General features: G+C 41.4%; 1 long non-coding RNA gene across 1 annotated transcript in view; it reads left to right on the forward strand.

Annotated features, from left to right (window-relative positions):
• The window catches only part of LOC132633902 (uncharacterized), a 43738-nt gene that overhangs the window by 14625 nt on the left and 8762 nt on the right, over positions 1-20351 (forward strand). Inside the window, exon 2 of the long non-coding RNA XR_009579920.1 lies at positions 15551-15606. This is a non-coding gene — a long non-coding RNA (uncharacterized LOC132633902). The remainder of the gene's footprint in view (positions 1-15550; positions 15607-20351) is intronic.

Genomic DNA, 20351 nt, shown 5'->3' on the forward strand with positions numbered 1-20351 from the left:
TTAGAACCATAGTAGTCTCCAAGCTTCTCTTCCAAATATTCCTAAGAACAGTTCCCTCAAGCTCAAATATCGAGATGGGAAATAATGAGGGTCTAAGGCTTATTTAAATCACATTTAATGAGACACCTGGCCCATCACTGCCACGGCGATAACAATGCCTCTACAGCGGCACCGCTACAACATCCTCAAGGCCGCCATAGCGGTATGGCCAACAATTCACATGTCCGCCCTAGTGGCCAACACACCGCAACAGCGGCGCCGCTGGGGCGGCACTGGTGCCGCCATTGCGGGCACTGGTGCCGCCATTGCGGGCACCAGGTACCAGAATCCCTCTAAATTTTCTAAGTCTTCAATCGAAATCTCGGGCCATCCCCGAGGACATCTGCTCATAAACCATACACACAAAACCACATAAAAATATGCTACGAATGCGCTCGTTGCCTCGAAATTCCCAACGGAGGTCTCGTTGACTGAGTCAACCCCCGATGCCTTAATTCTAATTTCCCAACCCAAGTCCCGAAATGCATCCGAGTGGATTAGGAACCGAACCAAATACCCATACAAGTTCTAAACGACCATCCAGAACTCTCAGAATCAATGAAATTTCGAAAAAGGTTCGTTTACGCAAAAGTCAACTTTGTGTCAATAATTTTTCACTTTAATCCTATATTTCACAAAAGTTGCCCGATCCGGTCTAGACACCTCGGGGAGCATGACAAAATTGAGCTAGTCAATGCTCGGGAACAAGCTAAAAATGTCAAAAACACTACAACGACCAAACGAGTCTTTACATCAGATACCAATTAAACCGTCAATTGTCCTCAAGCGAAGGAAAGAAGGAAAGCGGGGAAATACCTGAATCAGTGAACAACTGGGGATATCGGCTACGCATGTCGGACTCGATCTCCGAAGTAGCCTCCTCCATAGGACAATGCTTCCATTGCACCTTCACAGAAGTAATCTCTTTCGACCTCAACTTTCGAACATGTCTATCTAAGATCGCGATAGGCTCATCGTAAGTCAAATTCTCATTAAGCAATATAGAATCCCAACGGACAATGTAGGTATCGTCGGCACGGTACTTCTTCAGCATCGAAACATGAAAGATCGGATGAACTCCTGCCAATCTTGGCGGCAATGCCAACTCATAAACTACATCACCGATACAGTCCACAATCTCAAATGGACCAATATACCTGGGGCTCAACTTTCCCCTCTTACCAAACCTCATAACACTCTTCATGGTGAAACATTCAGCAGAACCTAGTCACTAATAGCAAACCTGAAATCCCGGACAGTCCGGTCCGTATACATCTTTTGCCGACTCTTAGCTGCCAAAAGCTTGGCCTGAATAACTCTCACTCTATCAAGGGACTCTCTCAACAAGACCGTACTCCAAGGTTGAGCCTCAAACCTATCAAATCAACCAATCAGAGATCTACATCTCCTACCATATAAGGCCTCAAAAGGCGCCATACCAATACTCGAATAATAGTTGTTATTATACGCAAACTCTACCAAGAATGACCACCGAAATCAATGACCACCGAAATCAATAACACATGCTCTCAACATGTCCTCGAGCACTTGAATGGTACGCTCGGGCTGGCCATTAGTCTGGGGATGGAAGGCTGCACTAAGATCCAATCGGGTACCGAACTTCTCGTGAAATGGCCTCTAAAATCGGGAGGTAAAGATAGTACCCCGATCAGATTAAACAGAAATAGGGACCCCATGTAATCTCACAATATCCCGAATATACATCTTAGCTAACTTCTCTGCGGTATACGAAACCTGAACTGGAACAAAGTGAGCGGACTTAGTCAACCGATCCACTACTGCCCAAATAGAATCAAACTTGTCAAGGGTCTTCGGAAGACCCGTGACAAAATCCATGGTAATCCTCTCCCACTTTCACTCGGGAATGGGCATCCTCTGAAGCACACCACCCGGCTGCTGGTGCTCATACCTTACCTGCTAACAATTTCCACACTTAGCCACAAAATCAACTATATCTCTCTTCATCCGACGCCACCAATAGTGCTGTCTCAAGTCACGGTACATCTTAGTCACCCATGGATGAATGGAATAGCGTGAGCTATGGGACTCAGACAAGATTAACTGAACCAAATCACCAACACAAGGAATGCACACGCGTCCTCTAATCCTCAGAATGCCCGCAGAATCAATCACGCCTCCTTGGCCTCACCTCTCAAAACTCTATCTCGAATCTTACTCAACTGAGCATGCTCAAACTGATAAGTCCTGATCCGATTCAATAAAGATGATCTTGCCTTTATACAATCCAAAATCTGAACCGGGGCTGAAATATCAAGACGGACGAAACTGTTGACCAGAGTTTGAACCTCAATAGCCAACGGACGCTTGAAAGCAATCAATTGAGCTAAACCTATCCCTCTACCCTCCTGCATCAACACCGCACCCAAACCAATACGGGAGGCATCAAAATAGATGACGAAATCCTTACCTTCCACAGGTAAGGCTAGGATCGGGGTTGTAGTCAAAAGAAGCATGAGCTATTGAAAGCTTTCCTCACAATCATCCGTCCACTGGAAGGGAACATCCTTCTGAGTCAATCTAGTTAAGGATGAAGCAATGGCTGCAAAACCCTTCACAAAGAGACGGTAATAACTGACCAAACCCACAAAACTATGAATCTCAGTAACAGTAGTGGGCCTCGCCCAACCCCCCACAGCCTCAATCTTTTGGGGATCAACCATAATCCCCTCCTTGGACAACACATGACCCAATAATGCTATAGACTCCAACCAGAACTCATACTTAGAAAATTTAGCAAACAAGTTATATTTCTTCAACAACCTAAGAACGGTGGAAAGATGGCTCTCATGCTCCCCTTTACTCTTGGAATACACCAAGATGTCATCAATGAACACAATCACAAAGGAATCAAGAAATGGTCTAAAGATGTGTTCGTCAACGTTATAAATACAATCGGGGCATTGGTAAGCCCAAAAGACATCACACTCGTAGTGGCCATATCTCATCCGAAATGCTGTCTTCAGAATATCCTCCGCCCTGATCTTCAACCGGTGATAGCCGGAACGCAAATCAATCTTCGAAAATATCGAATCGCCCTGAAGCCGGTCAACCAGATCATCAATACGAGGCATAGGGCAATTGTTCAGAATAGTGACCTTGTTCAACTGGAGGTAATCAATACACATCCTCATGGTCCCATCTTTCTTCTTCACGAATAACACCGGAGCACCCCAAAAGGAGATGCTACGTCTAATGAACCCCTTGCTCAATAAATCCTGCAATTGTTCCTTAAGCTCCCTCAACTCGGCAGGTGCCATCCGATATGGTGGGATGGAAATGGGACGAGTGCCTAGGTCCACGTCGATACAGAAATCAATGGCGCGATTGGGTGGTACCCGGCAGGTCCGACTAGAAAACCTCTTCAAACTCTCTCACAATAGGGATAGACTCAAGAGGTGGAAATGCAAAAGTCGTATCCCGAACATGCGCTAGATAGGCTAAACATCCCTTACTTACTAATTTCTTCGCCCGAAGGAAGAAAACGATCTTTTTCAGAGCGGGCCTAGGAGTACCTCTCCACTCAAGCCTAGTAATACCCGGCATAGTTAAGGTGACTGTCTTGGTGTGATAGTCCAAGATCGCATGACAAGGAGAAAGCCAGGACATATCCAATATAATATCAAAGTCCACCATATCTAGAATCATCAAATCTACCCAAGTGTCATACCCCATAAAAGTAACCAAACAAGGCCGGTAGACTCGATCAACAACCACAGAATCTCCGACCAGAGTAGGCACATGAACAAGTATATTTATGCCGTCACGAGGAAAATCCCAACAAACAGTATGAAATGCAGATACATACGAATAAGTGGATCCATGATCATGTAACACATATGTTGCACTGTGACGGACAGAAATGGTACCTGAGATCACAGCATCTGAGGCCTCTATCTCGGGCGTACCAGGAAACGAGTAACAATGGGATCTACCACGCCCAGTTCCCCCTCTCATACTCTGAGTACCACCTCTAGATGGTTGGGACCCACCTATAGAACTATGGAAGTATAACGGCCTGACTGAACACCGTCTCGCTGAGAAGTCCCACCTCGACCGCTAGATGATACAAGAGTCCTCAACGGCTGATAATCCCACATGGGTCTTGGACATCTCCTAGAAACATTTTCAACCTCTCCATAAGAATAACAGGTAAGAAGAGTCGAATGCTGAAACACGGAAGTGGAAGACCCAGATGAAGTAGCCGTGTCTGCTGGTTTGGAGAACGAACTCTTAGGAGCTCTCTGCCTGGGTGGCTCACTAGAGGAAGCCGATAACACTGAATGCACTGGACGATCGGAATATGGTTGAGGTGGCCTCGAAAACTAACCGGCGCCCCTTGAACCAGAACCCCCAAAGAATTGCTCCTAAGTAAGGGGACATGCACACGCTGGCCTGCTAGCAAGGTAGTCTCTCCACCATTTCCTCACGCCAACTTGGAATCGCTGGGTAACATAGATGACTCCGAGAGTATCCGTGATCCCTGCCGTGTGAAGTTGCTCGTGCGTGATCACGATAAACTCATAGGCATCCTCTCCTGACGCGTCCGTGAAAATCGGTGGAGCTAACCTCATGTACATCCTCCAGACAGGCGTGTCGCGAATCCTCACCATCTATGAGGGAAGAGATAAGAGTCATAATTGGATTTTTCCAGCTATCAATTTCTCACGCTTTAAATCTGGAGTAGTGTGACTGGCACTCGATGCCAAACTAGGCCCGAGCGAACCACTCTAAACCTTAAACTCTGGGGAGTAACTGATAATGGCTAAATTTGGATATACATATATATATAGAAATATTGACTGTCTCGTCTGAACTGGAACACACACCCAAAAGATATAAACACAACTTAGCAAGCCAACGAGGTTGCTTTGATCGTACAAAACCAATAGTATCTAATAGACATATACAAGCCGACAAGGCTATCACACAAACATACTGTATACAAAACTCGTCTACAAGCCTCTAGGGAAAGTATGACTACACCATGGTCGGGACAGGGCCCCGGCCCATACAATCTATAATAAAAAAAAAAGACTCCAAAGACTTGGCAACTCCAAACAAAAAGGGAACTCACCAATCAGCTAATATAAGATCCTGCCTAATGGGGAGGCCTATCAGTCTATTGATCTGTACTTGCAGGCAATAATGCAGCACCCTAAAAAAAAAGACGTCATTACGAAACAATGTACCAAGTATGTAAGGCAAGCGATAACTGAAACTGAATAGAAACAATACAATTTGGAGGCCAAAAGATGACCGGATTATCTCACCTGACCTGTCTCATATGAAATGCAAGATAATACTATTATATATCTCACTGACCAAGCGGACAGGAAACTGTAAAATCTCACTGGCTAAGTAGCCAGCCAATATATCTCACTGACCCGTAGGTCAGGCAATCTGTCTCACTGACCCGTAGGCCAGGCAAAAGAAAATGTCTCACTGACCAAGTGGCTAAGCTAAAGAAAATATATGTATATCACGCATATGCTGAAAATACTGAAACTGTAACATGCCTCTTCTGTCTCTCTATAACTCAAGGACATAAGAGGGGATATGTCCCCTCGGAAATAATAATATAACACAAAAAAATATGCAATAATATGACAAGCTCTACTTTGATAAATCCCTAGTCATAAGGTTCATTACATTCTTACCATATATGGAATCATGCCAAGAAAAGAAGGAACAACCTTAACATACCTTGTCGTTTCCTTAACTACTTAATGCTTATCCTTCCGAACTTGAAAATCTACATTCAAGATAATTCATACCAAGATCAAGCCATTGAAACTCTCATAAGATCAAGCTAGACTAATAAATGGGCCAACGAAAATCGGACAACATTTCCGGTATATTATCTACTTCCTTCAAATTCAAAAACAACTCCCAAACATCATTAACAAAATCAACCATAACGTAATCAAGATACTACATGACAAACATATACAAATTCGTCCGGAACTTCCTTCCAAAATCAATCCATAAGCCAACAACATCAACATATCTATCTACGACCTTTATGCCATTTTTTCCTTTACTTAAAGCCATTAACGTCCTCAAAAGAACGACTTAGTATCAAACTCAAGGTGAAAAACATACCTTATAACTTGAAGAACTTCACCTCACATAATTTACCCTAAAGCTTATCCACCACAACTTCAATTAGAAGTACGAACAATCTCCTTCCATGAACTAGTTAAGGCTTTTATGGCTTGATCTTCTCTTGATTTGATTTGGAATGGTTTGGAGTATTGGAGAGAGCTCCTAGGGTCTAGAAGGTTCTGTTTTGGTAAAATTATGAGCCCCAAATTCGTGGCCCTTCTTTGATTCGGTGAGATTCATTGTTAATCTTACAAACCCAAGCCTAATTTGATGTAAGAACTCTTAAATTTGCTATGTTTTGGTGTAACGATATTGGATGAATGTTGTGATAGGTTCTAGAGATGTGTGGGGATGAGAAATGATGAAAAATAAGGTGATTTAGGTGACTTATAGGGGTATATATAGTGGTCCAAAATCGGGTGGGCTGGTGGGCCGAAATTGGTGGCCCTTTTAAGTGGCTTCTATTGCCGCATAGGTTCGCAGACTTCTGGAAGTCCATTTTAAAATGCCTATAACTCCCTACTCTTATGTCGTATTCATAAACGGTTTATTGCATTGGAAACTACACTCGGCGAACTTTATTTTAGGCTCTTGAAACGCCTAAAAACTCCTGATATACCCATAGATATACCTCTCTGAAGTTGACCCAAAACTTCTGTCCAAAATTTTGCCAAATTTTCCTAAATTTTTGACAAACTTATTTTCTTCGATTTGCTTGATCCCGGAACCTTTAGACACTTGCTTAACACTTGTTAAGATTATTTCTTAACCTTATAAGGGTTCCATGACCTCTCCGAGCTTACGTTAGTTTACTCACAACACAAACGATGCGAAAATTTCGAGGTGTAACATTCTCCCCCCCCCCCCCCCCCCCCCTCCCTCTTTTTAAAAACATTCGTTCTCGAATGTTAAAATCTCGGAGATTCTATGAACGTTTTGTCAGAGCTACCTCTGTAATTGTACCACTACCATCTTATCACAATATTCAAAAATACAAAGTGCCTCACATGGCTACAACAACAATGACAATAATATCCCCACACTACCAAGAAACTATAAAAAGAAAAGCATTACGCACCTGAAGACAAGAATGTCTCTGTCTGAACATCTTCTGGGAGTGGAAACAAATGTGGGTATCTGGACTTCATATCTTTTTGAGCTTCCTAACTCATTTCTTCCCTATTATTGTTTCTCCAAAGAACTTTAACTGAGACTACATCTTTAGTTCTTAGCCTCCAAACTTGTCTATACACGATTGCAATGGGAACTTCTTAGTAAGATAGTTGCTCAGTGATCTGGACATCATTCATAGGTACCACTCTAGAAGGATCTGCAACACATTATGAAGTATTGACACATGAAAGACTGGATGGACTGTCCCTAATTATGAAGGTAGATCTAACTCATAGGCTACTTGTCCTACTTTGCGTACAATCTTGTAGGGTCCGATGTATCGAGGGATAAGCTTACCTTTCTTACCAAATCTCATAACGCCTTTCATCGGCGCCACTTTCAGGAATACCCAGTCATTAACTTGGAACTCCAAGTCTCGTCGGCGATTATTCGCATAAGACTTTTGCCTACTTTGGGCTGCTAATAATCGATCCTGAATAAGCTTAACTTTCTCCACCGCTTACTGGATTAAATCTGGCCCTACTAACTTCGTCTCTCATACTTCAAACCATCCAATTGGTGATCTACACTTTCGTCCATATAAAGCTTCATACGGGGCCATCTGAATACTGGAGTGGTAACTATTATTGTACGCAAATTCAATAAGCGGTAATTGGTCATCCCAATTACCTCCAAAATCTAGCACACATGCCCTTAACATATCATCAAGGGTCTGAAGAATGCGCTCAACCTGTTCGTCTGTCTGGGGTGAAATGTTGTGCTAACATTCACTTGAGTCCCCAAACCCTCCTGAAAGGATCTCCAAAAGTTTATCGCAAACTGCGTACCCCTGTTGGAGATAATGGATACAGGAACACAATGAAGTCAGACTATCTCCTTAATATAAAGCTTCGCATAATTCTCGGCGGAGTAAGTAGTCCTGACAGGCAGAAAATGTGTTGATTTTGTCAGTCTATCAACAATTACCCATATAGAATTAAACCTACGCTAAGACCGGGGTAGGCCCGAAATGAAATTCATATTAACTACTTCCCACTTCCAAGTCGGAATCTCCATATCCTGCAATAATCCACTGGGCTTCTGATGTTCAATCTTTCCCTGTTGATAATTAGGACACTGGGCCACAAACCCTGCTATATCATTCTTCATTCCATGCCACCAATAAACCTCTTTGAAGTCGCGGTACATCTTTGTTGACCCTGGATGGATAGAATAGCGGGAGCAATAAACCTCCGCCATAATCTTCTAACGTAACCCCGCAACATTGGGAACACACAACCTACCTTGATACCTAAGGACTTTATCTCCAGTAATCCCGAATGGTGATTTCTTCTTTTGCGGAGCTGTATCCTTGTAATGGGTCAATGAAGGGTCTTAATACTGACGCCTTTTTAACTCGGCTACTAAGGATTATGTTGCTGTAGTCTGAGTAGTAACTCCTTTATCTCCTTAATCTATCACCCTGACCCCCAAATTGGCTAGCTAAAGAAGCTCATGAGCTAACTCCCCTTTTCCAGCCCGTAAGTATGCTAAACTACCCTTAGATTTGTGGCTGAGGGCATCTGCTACCACATTTGTTTTCCCCGGGTGGTATAAAATATCAACATCGTAATGTTTCAGCAATTCTAACCACCACCTCTGCCGCAAGTTTAGCTCCTTCTGCTTGAAGATGTACTGAAGACTCTTATGATCTGTATAGATGTCAACATGAATGCCATATAGGTAATGTCTCCAGATTTTAAGTGCATGAAACACGGCTGCTAACGCTAGGTCGTGAGTCAGGTAGTTCTTCTCGTGCTTCTTAAGCTGTCTAGAGGCGTAAGAAATCACCTTGTCGTGCTGCATCAGTACGCAACCCAATTCGACCCTCGAAGTGTCACAATAGAGACTATAACCCTCGGATCCCTCTGGAAGAACCAGGACTGGTGCTAAAGTCAACCTATCCTTCCATCCTAAAACTCTGCTCACAAGCATCTGTCCATTGGAACTTGGCTGCCTTCTGAGTCAACTTCGTTAGGGCAGAAAGAGAAGAAAAGCCCTCCACAAATCTTTTGTAATACCCTACTAAACCCAGAAAACTATAAACCTATGTCGGCATCGTGGGTTGAGGCCAAGTCTTCACAGCCTCTATCTTCTGAGTATCCACTTTGATGCCCTCATCTGAAATAATATGCCCTAGGAAATCCACAGAGTTTAGCCAGAATTCACATTTGGAGAATTTCGCATACAACTTCTGGTCCTAAAGGACTCTGAGTACCGTACGCATATGATCTGCATGTTCAGTCTCTGATCGAGAGTAAACTAGAATATCGTCTATAAACACAATCACGAACAGGTCTAGGAAAGGCCTGAATACGCGATTCATCAGTTCCATGAATACAGCTGGAGCATTAGTCAACCCGAAAGACATAACAAAGAACTCAAAATGACTATATCTAGTCCTAAATGTTGTCTTCGGAATGTCCTTCCCTCTGATCCTAACCTAGTGATAACCTGACCTTAAGTCTATCTTTGAAAAATATCTAGCACCCTGCAGTTGATCAAATAAATCATCTATCCTCGGATGTGGATACCGATTCTTAATTTTCACCTTATTCAACTGCCTATAGTCGATACACATCCGTAGTGAACCATCCTTCTTTCTTACGAACAATACTGGGGCTCCCTACGGTGACGTACTAGGCTTGATAAGGCCCTTCTTCAGTAGATCCTTCAACTGTTCCTTCAACTCCTTCAACTCAGCAGGGCCATCCTATAAGGAGGGATGGATATGGGCTAAGTACCTGGTAGTACATCTATAGCAAAGTCAATTTATCGCTCTGGTGGGAGACTTGGAAGCTCATCTGGAAACATATCTGGGAACTCGTTAACTATAGGAATAGACTGAAGAGTTCGCGGTTCTGCTTCCGTATCCCAAACTCGAACTATATGATAGATACAACCTTTTGAAATCATCTTCTTCGTCTTCAGATGGGAAATAAACCAACCTCTCGGCAAAGTCGTATTACCTTTCCATTACAGAACTTGTTTCCCCGGGAAGTGGAATGTGACAGTCTTCGTCCAACACGTCACATTAGCATAAACAGAAGCTAACCAATCTATCCTCATAATGACGTCAAAGTCGACCATATGCAATTCTATAAGATCTGTTATGGTCAAATGACCACAAACTATAGAACAACCATGATAAATAACAAGTTCACCAACAGGTGTAGACACAGAAAATGGTTCACTCAACAATTCTCGCGCTATATCGAATTTTCCCGCAATAAGGGGAGTGACATAGGAAAAATTGGACCCCGGATCTATCAATGCATAAACGTTATATGAACAGACTGTCAATGTACCTGTCACAACGTCTGGTGAGGACTCCAAGTCCTGATGACCTGCCAAAGCATATATGCGATTCTAAGCCTCGCCTGCACCAGAAGCTCCTTCCCCACCTCTGCCTCTACCTGCTGATGGCTGAGGCCCGCGCCCAGGAGGACGCACAGATACTGATGACCCTACTATAGAACCTGTCGGCTGAGCTATACCAATAGGTCTAACTTGTGGGCAGTCCCTCTTGAAATGATCTGCGCTGCCACAAGTATAACAAGCCCTCGACCCATACTGACATCGCCCATAGTGCGCTCTACCACAATTGTCATACTGTCGTGGTAGTGATCTAGCCTGTCTTGGACCCCTCTGCTACTGTGACCCGGACGTATGGGAACTCTTTCTTGGCCCAGATGGAATATAATACCCTGATTTGTATCCCTGAGACTGAGCTGATGGCGGCCTAAATGGCCTACCCAGGTACTGGGGTCTGAAACTCCCCCTACTCTCACCCTGCTGACTAGTAGTCCTAGCCCTCTTATAATACTCCCTCTTCATGCTCTCAGCCGCCCGCCACTGATGCCTACGATTCTCGCAGTTTTGTATGAATGCCTACATACAAACAAGGTCCATATTATCGTTCACTACTGTAGTGGTAAAAGCCTCAACATAATCGGGGTGCAAACCCGATATGAACCTATGAATCTTGGCCCTCGATGAATCAAAGAAGGATGGAGCATATCTGGCAAAGGAATCAAATTGGAGGGAATAATCACGAACGCTTGAGCTGCCTTGCTGTACAGTCAAGAACTGATCTACCCTCACCTCTCGTATCTCCAACGGTAAATAATGATCAAGAAAGGCCTCTGAAAACTCAGACCAATGTGCGGGAGGTGCCTCCGGACCTCTGGCATGCTCTGACCTCTCATACCATAAGACCGCTATATCATGAAGCTTGAAAGCCGCTAACTCTGCTGCCTCGGTCTCGGTAGCATTCATGACCCTGAAAATACACTGAAGCTAATCAATGAAGTTCTGCGAATCCTCATCCCACTTAACCCCTGAGTGCTCTGGGGGGTCAAGTGCTAAGAACTCATGAACCCTCAAACTGTTAGACCCATCAGTGTTTACTGTTCCAGCAGGTGCTCTCGGTTGTCTCTGTGTTGTCACGAGCTGAGTCAATAAGTGCACCGCTCTCCTAAGATCCTTGTCGATCGATGCGAGAGGGGGTACTGGAGGTACTGCCTCCCTCAGGAGCACCTCGAGCGGTGGAGTCATCGATGATGACTTGGATATGGTCTCACCCTGGCCCCCAAATCGGGCCTCAACTGTCGGGTGTGCCCTGCTGCTCCCCTCACCAGTAGTCGTATCACCTCTCTGATTAGCCACAGCCTTCCTAGTCACCGGCATAGCTATGTACAAATATGGGAGGGTATGTTCAACCCAAATCTCCTATGACTTGGCTCTACAACACGATTTAGATCTGAACGAAATGTAAACAATTCCTGAATGCCCTATAGCTTCCTGATTATATGATGTGGTGCATAGCACATCTATAAACAAGACTCTACTAGACACGGCTTGTAGACTCCATGGGACAGACCAGCTTTGATACCAAATTTGTCACTCCCCAAATCTGGAGTAGCGTGACCAGCACTCGATGCCAAACTAGGCCCGAGTGAACCACTATAGAAATACTGACTGCCTCGTCTGAACTGGCACACAAACCCAAAATATATATACACAACTGAGCAAGCCAACGAGGCTGCTTTGATCGTACAAAACCAACAGTATCTAACAGACATATACAAGTTGACAAGTCTATCACAGAGACATGCTATATACAGAGCTCGTCTACAAGCCTCTAGGGAAAGTATGACTGTACCATGGTAGGGACAGGTCCTCGGCCCATATAATCTGTAATCAAAAGAAAGAGACTCCAAAGACCTGGCAATTCCAAAAAACAAAATCTCACCAATCAGCTGATATTAGATCCTGCCTACTAGGGAGTTCTATCAGTTTGTCAATTTGTACCTGCAGGCATGAATGTAGCGTCCCTAAAAAAGGGATGTCAATACAAAACAATGTACCGAGTATGTAAGGCAAGCGATAACTGAAACAGAAATAAAACAATAAAATCTGGAGGTCAAAAGATGCCCGGAATATCTCACCTCACGTGTCTCATATGAAATGCAAAATAATACTATTATGTATCTCATTGACCAAACGGCCAGGCAACTGTAAAATCTCACTGGCTAAGTAGTCAGGCAATACATCTCACTGACCCGTCGGCCAGGTAATCTATCTCACTGACCCGTAGGCCGGGCAATTGTGTCACTGACCCGTAGGCCAGGCAATCTGTTTCACTGACTCGTAGGTCAGGCAAAAGAAAATGTCTCACTGACCAAGTGGCTAGGCTAAAAAATATATATGTATATCACACATATGCTGAAAATACTGATACTGTAACATGCCTCTTCTGTCTCTCTATAACTCAAGGACATAGAGAGGGGATATGGCCCCTCGTAAAGAATAACATAACACTTGAAAACTACGTAATAATATCACAAGCTCTACTTTGACAAATCCCTAGTCATAAGGTTCATTACATTCTTACCATATATGGAATCATGCTAAGAAAAGAAGGAACAGCCTTAACATACCTTTTCGTTTCCTTAACTACTTAACGCTTATCCTTCCGAACTTGCAAATCTACATTCAAGATAATTCATACCAAGGTCAAGCCATTGAAACTCTCATAAGATCAAGCTAGACGAATAAATGGGCCAACGAAAATCGAACAACATTTCCCCTATATTATCTACCTCCTTCAAATTCCAAAACAACTTCAAAATATCTTTAACAACATCAACCATAACATAATCAAGATACTACATGACAGACATATACAAATTCATCCAAAGCTTCCTTCAAAAATCAGTCCATAAGCCAACAATATCAACATATATATCTACGACCTTTATGCCATGTTTTCCTTTACTTAAGCCATTAAATTCCACAAAATAATGACTTAATATCAAACTCAAGATGAAAAACATACCTTATAACATGAAGAACTTCACCCCACACAATTTACCCTAAAGCTTATCCACCACAACTTCAATTAGAAGTACGAACAAGCTCCTTACATGAACTAGTTAAGGATTTTATTGCTTGATCTTCTCTTGATTTGATTTGGAATGGTTTGGAGTGTTGTACAGCGCTCCCAGGGTCTAGAAGGTTCTAATTTGGTGAAATTATGAGCCCCAAAGTCGTGGCCCTTCTTTGACTCGGCGAGATTCATTGTAATCTTACAAACCCGAGCCTAATTTGATGTAGAAACTCTTAAATTTGCTATGTTTTGGTGTAAGGATATTGGATGAATGTTGTGCGATGTTCTAGAGAAGTGTAGGGATGATAAATGATGAAAAATGAGGTGATTTAGGTGACTTAGGGGGGTATATATCGTGGTCCAAAATCGGATAGGCTGGTGGGCCGAAATTTGTGGCCCTTTTAAGTGGCTTCTAGAATTTTCATGTAGGTTCACGGGCTTCTGGCAGTGCATTTTAAAATTCTCATTACTCTTAACTTCGATGTCGCGTTGTCGAATGGTTTGTTGCATTGAAATCTACACTCGACGAACTTCGTTTTAGGCTCTTGAAACATGTTACACCTCGCACTTTCAGAGCATGAGCATTCCACGTACTTTACTGTATTAATGGAGTATCGGAAACGACCCATGAAGTTTTGGGAGGTACAAGCCATGGGAAGTACGTAACAATGAAGCACAAGATGAATAATGATCTCGTATGTCGTAACCGGGAAGGACAACCTTGGAACCAGAGGACATGACCATTATCAAGTATGATTAATGATAAATATCATGTATGGAGAGTTTCGGAAGATTTCGGGACCAAGCAAATCGAAGAAAATAAGTTTGTCGAAAATTTGAAAAAAAGTTGGTAGAATTTTGAACAGAATTTTGGGTCAACTTTGCAGGGGTATATATTAGGAGTTTCAAGATGTTTCAAAAGTCTAAAATAATATTCTTCGAGTCTAATTTCCAACGCAACAAACCGCTCATGAAAATGACATCGGAGTAAGGAGTTATGGCCATTTTAAGATAACCCTCCAAACTGCCAAATGGCTTCCGCGGGTCCCACTTGGGAAAGTCGGTGGAGCCGACTTATAAGGGGTATAAACCCCCCTCCCCCATCAACCCCATTTTTTCAGCACTTTACACTCCCATTAGTTCTAGAAATTTCCTAATACATCCCCCCAAACATTTATAGCCCATTAAATCTAGAATTTAACAAGATTACACCAAACTAGTCCATGAAAGGTGATTGTTTTTGCTTCTACTTGATGTTGTGGTGAGTTTGGTCTTGAAGGAAGTTGGTGTGGCTAAATTTCTTCAAGTATAAGGTATGTTATTCATCCTATCTCTTATGTTGAGTTTATTTGAAGGTTTAGCAAGTCTTAAAAGTGAAAATAGTTATGAAAGGAAAGGTCATAAAGTGTTGTGTTGTAGTTGTTGTGTTTATGGACTGTTTTGAGCATGTTGTGGCCGTGTGGTTGGGCTGATTTACGTGTATATGGATGGTATCTAATGTTTTTGGTGTGTTGATGAGATTATGCTCCTTGATTGGGAAGAAAGGAAGTGCATATTGTTGTTGTATGTTGAAAAACATCGTGTGGGATGTTTTATGGAATATTTTGGTATGGATGATGATGTTGTTGATATTAGTATTGATATTGTTTTTGTTTTGTTGGTATTGTGATTTCGGGCTAGAGATATAAACAGAGGAGATGCTGCCTGAATTTCGACAGATTTTAAAAGGAATTAATTTGAGGCCTTGAGATAAGCATATGACGACAAGCCTAACAATAATACAAATTTTCTTGAATGTAGATTTACGAGCTTGGGAGGATAAGCGTTAAATATTTAAGGTTAAGGCGACCGAAAAGGTATGTTAAGGCTAGTCCCTTTCTTTCAAAAGGCATGATTCCTATGCTAGGATTCCATATGTGTTTCCATAACCTTCTTACTTACAAAAGTTAGAAGTTCAAGATTCTTAGAAGCTTCTTATGATACTAAAGATGAGATGTTTTCTATGAGGAATATGATGATGATGATTCTAATTCTAGAAATTCCAAAGCTTATGGATTTGATGTTATTATGAGATTATTGAGTTTATTTCATGATTTTCTTGATTTTATTCATTGTTATTGATATCACCTTGTAATAATTGTTCCTTCAATGTGAGATATAGCGATGATGATTGTTCCATAATATAAATCGAAGGCTACTGACCTAACGTCACTCCGATAAAGTTGTAGCTTTTATTTGGGCTCTCATGCATGCTACTTATATATATATATATATACGGGATATGGGGAAAGGTGAGGCGTTATATGCGCATAACCACCTGATCAGTTGGTATACCGTGATATCGTCCCGGATGCAGGATGCTCGGACGCGGGATATATGGGATAAATCGATCGGACTGCACGTTCCACAGCAATAATATATATATATATATATATATATATATTATCGGGCTGCACGTTCCGCGACAATATAATATACTTATAGATCGGGCTGCATGTTTTGCAGCATTATTATGGTATCTATGTACAAGAAAGATTCTATGAAAAAGCTAAGCATGTATGGTATCCACCTTATGAGGCAATCCGATGTATAGGTTATCTCTTTATCTCTTGTTACGTTCTATATTTTTATTATGTTATTATTCATGCCTTACATACTCAGTACCCTGTTCATACTGACGTCCTTTCTTGTGGACGCTGCCGTAGAGTTAAATTACAGGATGTGATGTCCCTGATTCTAATCCTAAATGTTTTGATTGTGGATGAGCAGTTGATTATGCCGCTATGAGGTAATTCATGAGAATTGAAGTTGTTGATCCAAAAGGTATTTTTCCTGTCGTATTGATATTGATAGACTTTGATATAAGATCTCGAGCTAGATGTTATGGGTATTTGTGATCGCCCTGTGAGGCATTGGATGTGTTTTCTGGGTTGTGTGCAGGAATGAGGCAGTAAGAATTATAGAGGAAACTCTGCCGAAATTTTTACAAATTGAATTATTTGAAAGTCTATGCTAGAGAGAAAGAATGAAGGGAAAATGTAACAATCGGATGTTTGGTAAGTCGTGATTGAATGAACCATTATGATATGCTTCCAAAAAGAAGTTTTAGAATGATTTTAATTTAAGGTAAGAACCCTGGACGGAAAAATTATTAGTAATTAAAGGAGTGGGAATGAGTGCATTCGAGATTTCGGAGAATTGAGATTTATTGAAGGTATAGGGAAAGTTGACACTAAGAATTGAAATGTAGTATTATGATTTATAGATTGGTGAGTAAGAGATCACGAAAAGATATTGATAAGGGAAAGGAAGTTAACGAGTAGGGGAAAGTTTTACTCTAGGAGTTTATATATATATATATATATATATATACACACACACACACACATAAGATCAGGACGGGTTGATGACAGGCACACAGACTTGTTTATCAGACTTTCCTATATGATATGGGTTTACATTGGGATTTGGAAGTCACCAGTCATTCGACTTCAAGGGGGTTCTGAGTATTTGATAGTTGGTACTATTCTGAGAATCATTACGGCCGAGTTACTTCGGGTATTAATAAAGACCTTGAACTAAAGAATGAGAAATGGTTAGGTCAGTTGGTTGGTAATTATGAACGTTTTTTGGATTGTTTATATAACTTCTAAATGTGATGTTGCTTGCCCGACGAAGGAAGTAGAGATTGTATCAACCTTAGGAATATGTGATGTATTTCTAGCTAATCCTTATAAGAAGGCTTTACCTCAAAAAAAAAAAAATTGGACGGGTGTTGTGAAGGTAACCGCCGATAGTGAAATTAGGTGCGACGTCGGTTTATGTGTAAGGAGAGAAGAGAGTAGGTGTACAAGTGAACATAAAATATCGCAAGGATCGATTCGGTTGCTACAGGAAAGTAAAGGATGCGAGGTTGATTATTTTAGACAATGAGACGGGGTGCAAGTACGAGTAAAGATTTTCAAGTAAAGTTATATCGCTGGGGCTTACAGTCAGGACATAGAAAGATATGCTAGGAAGACCTACAAATTTAGACGTACAAAAAAAAAGAGTATAAGAAACCAGAATAGCCCGAGGGAAATTAGGAGTATTTGAGCATTACAACTAAAATTCTCTAGCTAGATAGGAAAAAAGAGAGGGGAGATGTATTAAAGCCACAGATTCAGGACAAAATCAAATGGCAACGGGATATCTGGCAAGAAAAGGTGTTGAAAAGCGATAAAAAGATAAGTCACGAATGGTTACATCGGGTATTATGTATACCCTTATGATTGATGTTTCGACATGTTAAAAGTATTGATTGTGTTGTATGTTGAAATTGAGGTAGCAAGCGCTACAGAGAGAATTAGGATTAGGTTTTCTCGGGAATCGAACTCATATGGCGGTAACGCGACCAAATGTGTACGCACGAGCATTAGGTAAAAGAAGGTTATGATATCATGAAATGAAGGGGAGAGAAACTTGGATAAGGAAAATGTATACCTACTGAGGGTCAGGTAATATATATTTGAGGAAAAGGTTAGGATGAAAGCAGGAAAGCAGATGATAGGATCAAATTTAAATAAATCAATGGGAGAGAGAGGAATGTTATACGTGACAGGGGATGAACGTGAAGACCCCAGCACCAACCTATACATTTTCATAACTAGAACCAAGAAGGTTGTAAATAATGGAAAAAGGTGCATTCTTGAGAAGAAATAGAAAGTTCTTATGAGAGCGATGAGGAAATTTTAAACTCCTGAGATTAAACCAGGAGAATGTATGTGAACCCATGATTGGTACACCTATTTAAGGGAAGAAATTACCTCAAGAAGAGATTTTCAGCGTCAAAAGGGATTCGCACTCGTAATGAAACACTCCAAAGTATCCTAACCTAAGAGTAAAGGATGACTACTGGAAACAGGCATTTTACAGGTAAAAGAAACTATGAGAACTAAAGGAACGAAGAGGTGTAAACGAAATGGTTAAAGGGAATCATGTGGCCGCCGACAACAAGGAGAAGGTTAATGAGTCAGTAGACTTGCCAAAAGAAAAACAAATTTAAATTGCAAGACAATGGTGAGAGATGCAAAGATGTGATCATGAAGAAAACCGAGAAAATTCGACAGATCTGACCCGTAGGTGCTTTATTAGCGGATTTTTAGGAGCACTCCACTTACTTCGGAGCTGCAGTCTATTGGTATTGGTCTTCATGGTCACTTTTATCCTATGTAGAGGCTCGTAGACATGTGTGTACAGTTAGACGTTTCATAACCCACCGGTTCATATCATTGTATAACATTTTAGTAGCTTTGTCGGTTGGTGATGATGGACATAATTGTTAAAGATTATATTGAGATATGCCATCATATTGTGATATATGTCCTTATAGATTATGATATCCATAAGCTATCTTTATCGTCCACCCAGAAATGATTATGAGATGTATGTTTTGAAGTGCTTGGTGTGTTAGCTCCGGTTGCCCGTCATGGCCCTCCGGTTGGGTCGTGATAAAAGTGGTATCTAAGAAGTTCGTCCTAGGGAGTGTCTATGAGCTGTATCCAGTAGAGTCTTGTTTATGGGTGTGAAGTGCGCCACACTTATAGACAAGAGGCTACAGGGCATTTAGGAATGATTGACCCTTGTTTCTAATCTTACATCGTGTCGTATAGCTAAATTATAGGAAGTGATGTCCCTGATTCTAATCCTAAATGTTTTTATTGTGGATGAGCAGTTGATTATGCCTCTATGAGGTAATTGATGAGAATTGAAGTTGTTGCTCCGAAAGGTATTTTTCCTGCCTCATTGATATTAATAGACTTTGATATAAGAACTCGAGCTAGATGTTACGGGTATTTGTGATCGCCCTATGAGGCATTAGATGTGTTTTCTGGGTTGTGTCCAGGAATGAGGCGGTAAGAAGTATAGAGGAAACTCTGCCGAAAGTTTTATAAATTGAATTGTTTGAAAGTCTATGCTAGAGAGAAAGAATGAAGGGAAAATGTAACAATCGGATGTTTGGTAAGTCCTGATTGAATCAACCATTATGAGACGCTTCCAAAAAGAAGTTTTAGAATGATTTTAATTTAAGGGAAGAACCCTGGAGGAGAAAAATGATTAGTAATTAAAGGAGTTGGAATGAGTGCATTCGAGATTTCGGAGAATTGAGATTTATTGAAGATATAGGGAAAGTTGACACTAAGAATTCAAATGTAGTATTACGATTTATAGATTGGTAAGTAAGAGATCACGATAAGATATTGATAAGGGAAAGGAAGTTAATGAGTAGGGGAAAGTTTTACTCTAGGAGTTTATATATACACATAAGATTAGGACGGGTTGATGACAGGCACACAGACTTGTTTATCAGACTTTCCTATATGATATGGGTTTACATTAGGATTTGGAAGTCACCAGTCATTCGACTTCAAGGGGGTTCTGAGTATTTGATAGTTGGTACTATTCTGAGAATCATTATGGCCGAGTTACTTCGGGTATTAATAATGACCTTGAACTAAAGAATGAGAAATGGTTAGGTCAGTTGGTTGGTAATTATGAACGTTTTTTGGATTGTTTATATAACTTCTAAATGTGATATTGCTTGGTCGACGAAGGAAGTAGA

Source organism: Lycium barbarum, chromosome 3, assembly GCF_019175385.1.
Source record: "Lycium barbarum isolate Lr01 chromosome 3, ASM1917538v2, whole genome shotgun sequence".
In the NCBI taxonomy this organism is placed as follows: Eukaryota; Viridiplantae; Streptophyta; class Magnoliopsida; order Solanales; family Solanaceae; genus Lycium; species Lycium barbarum.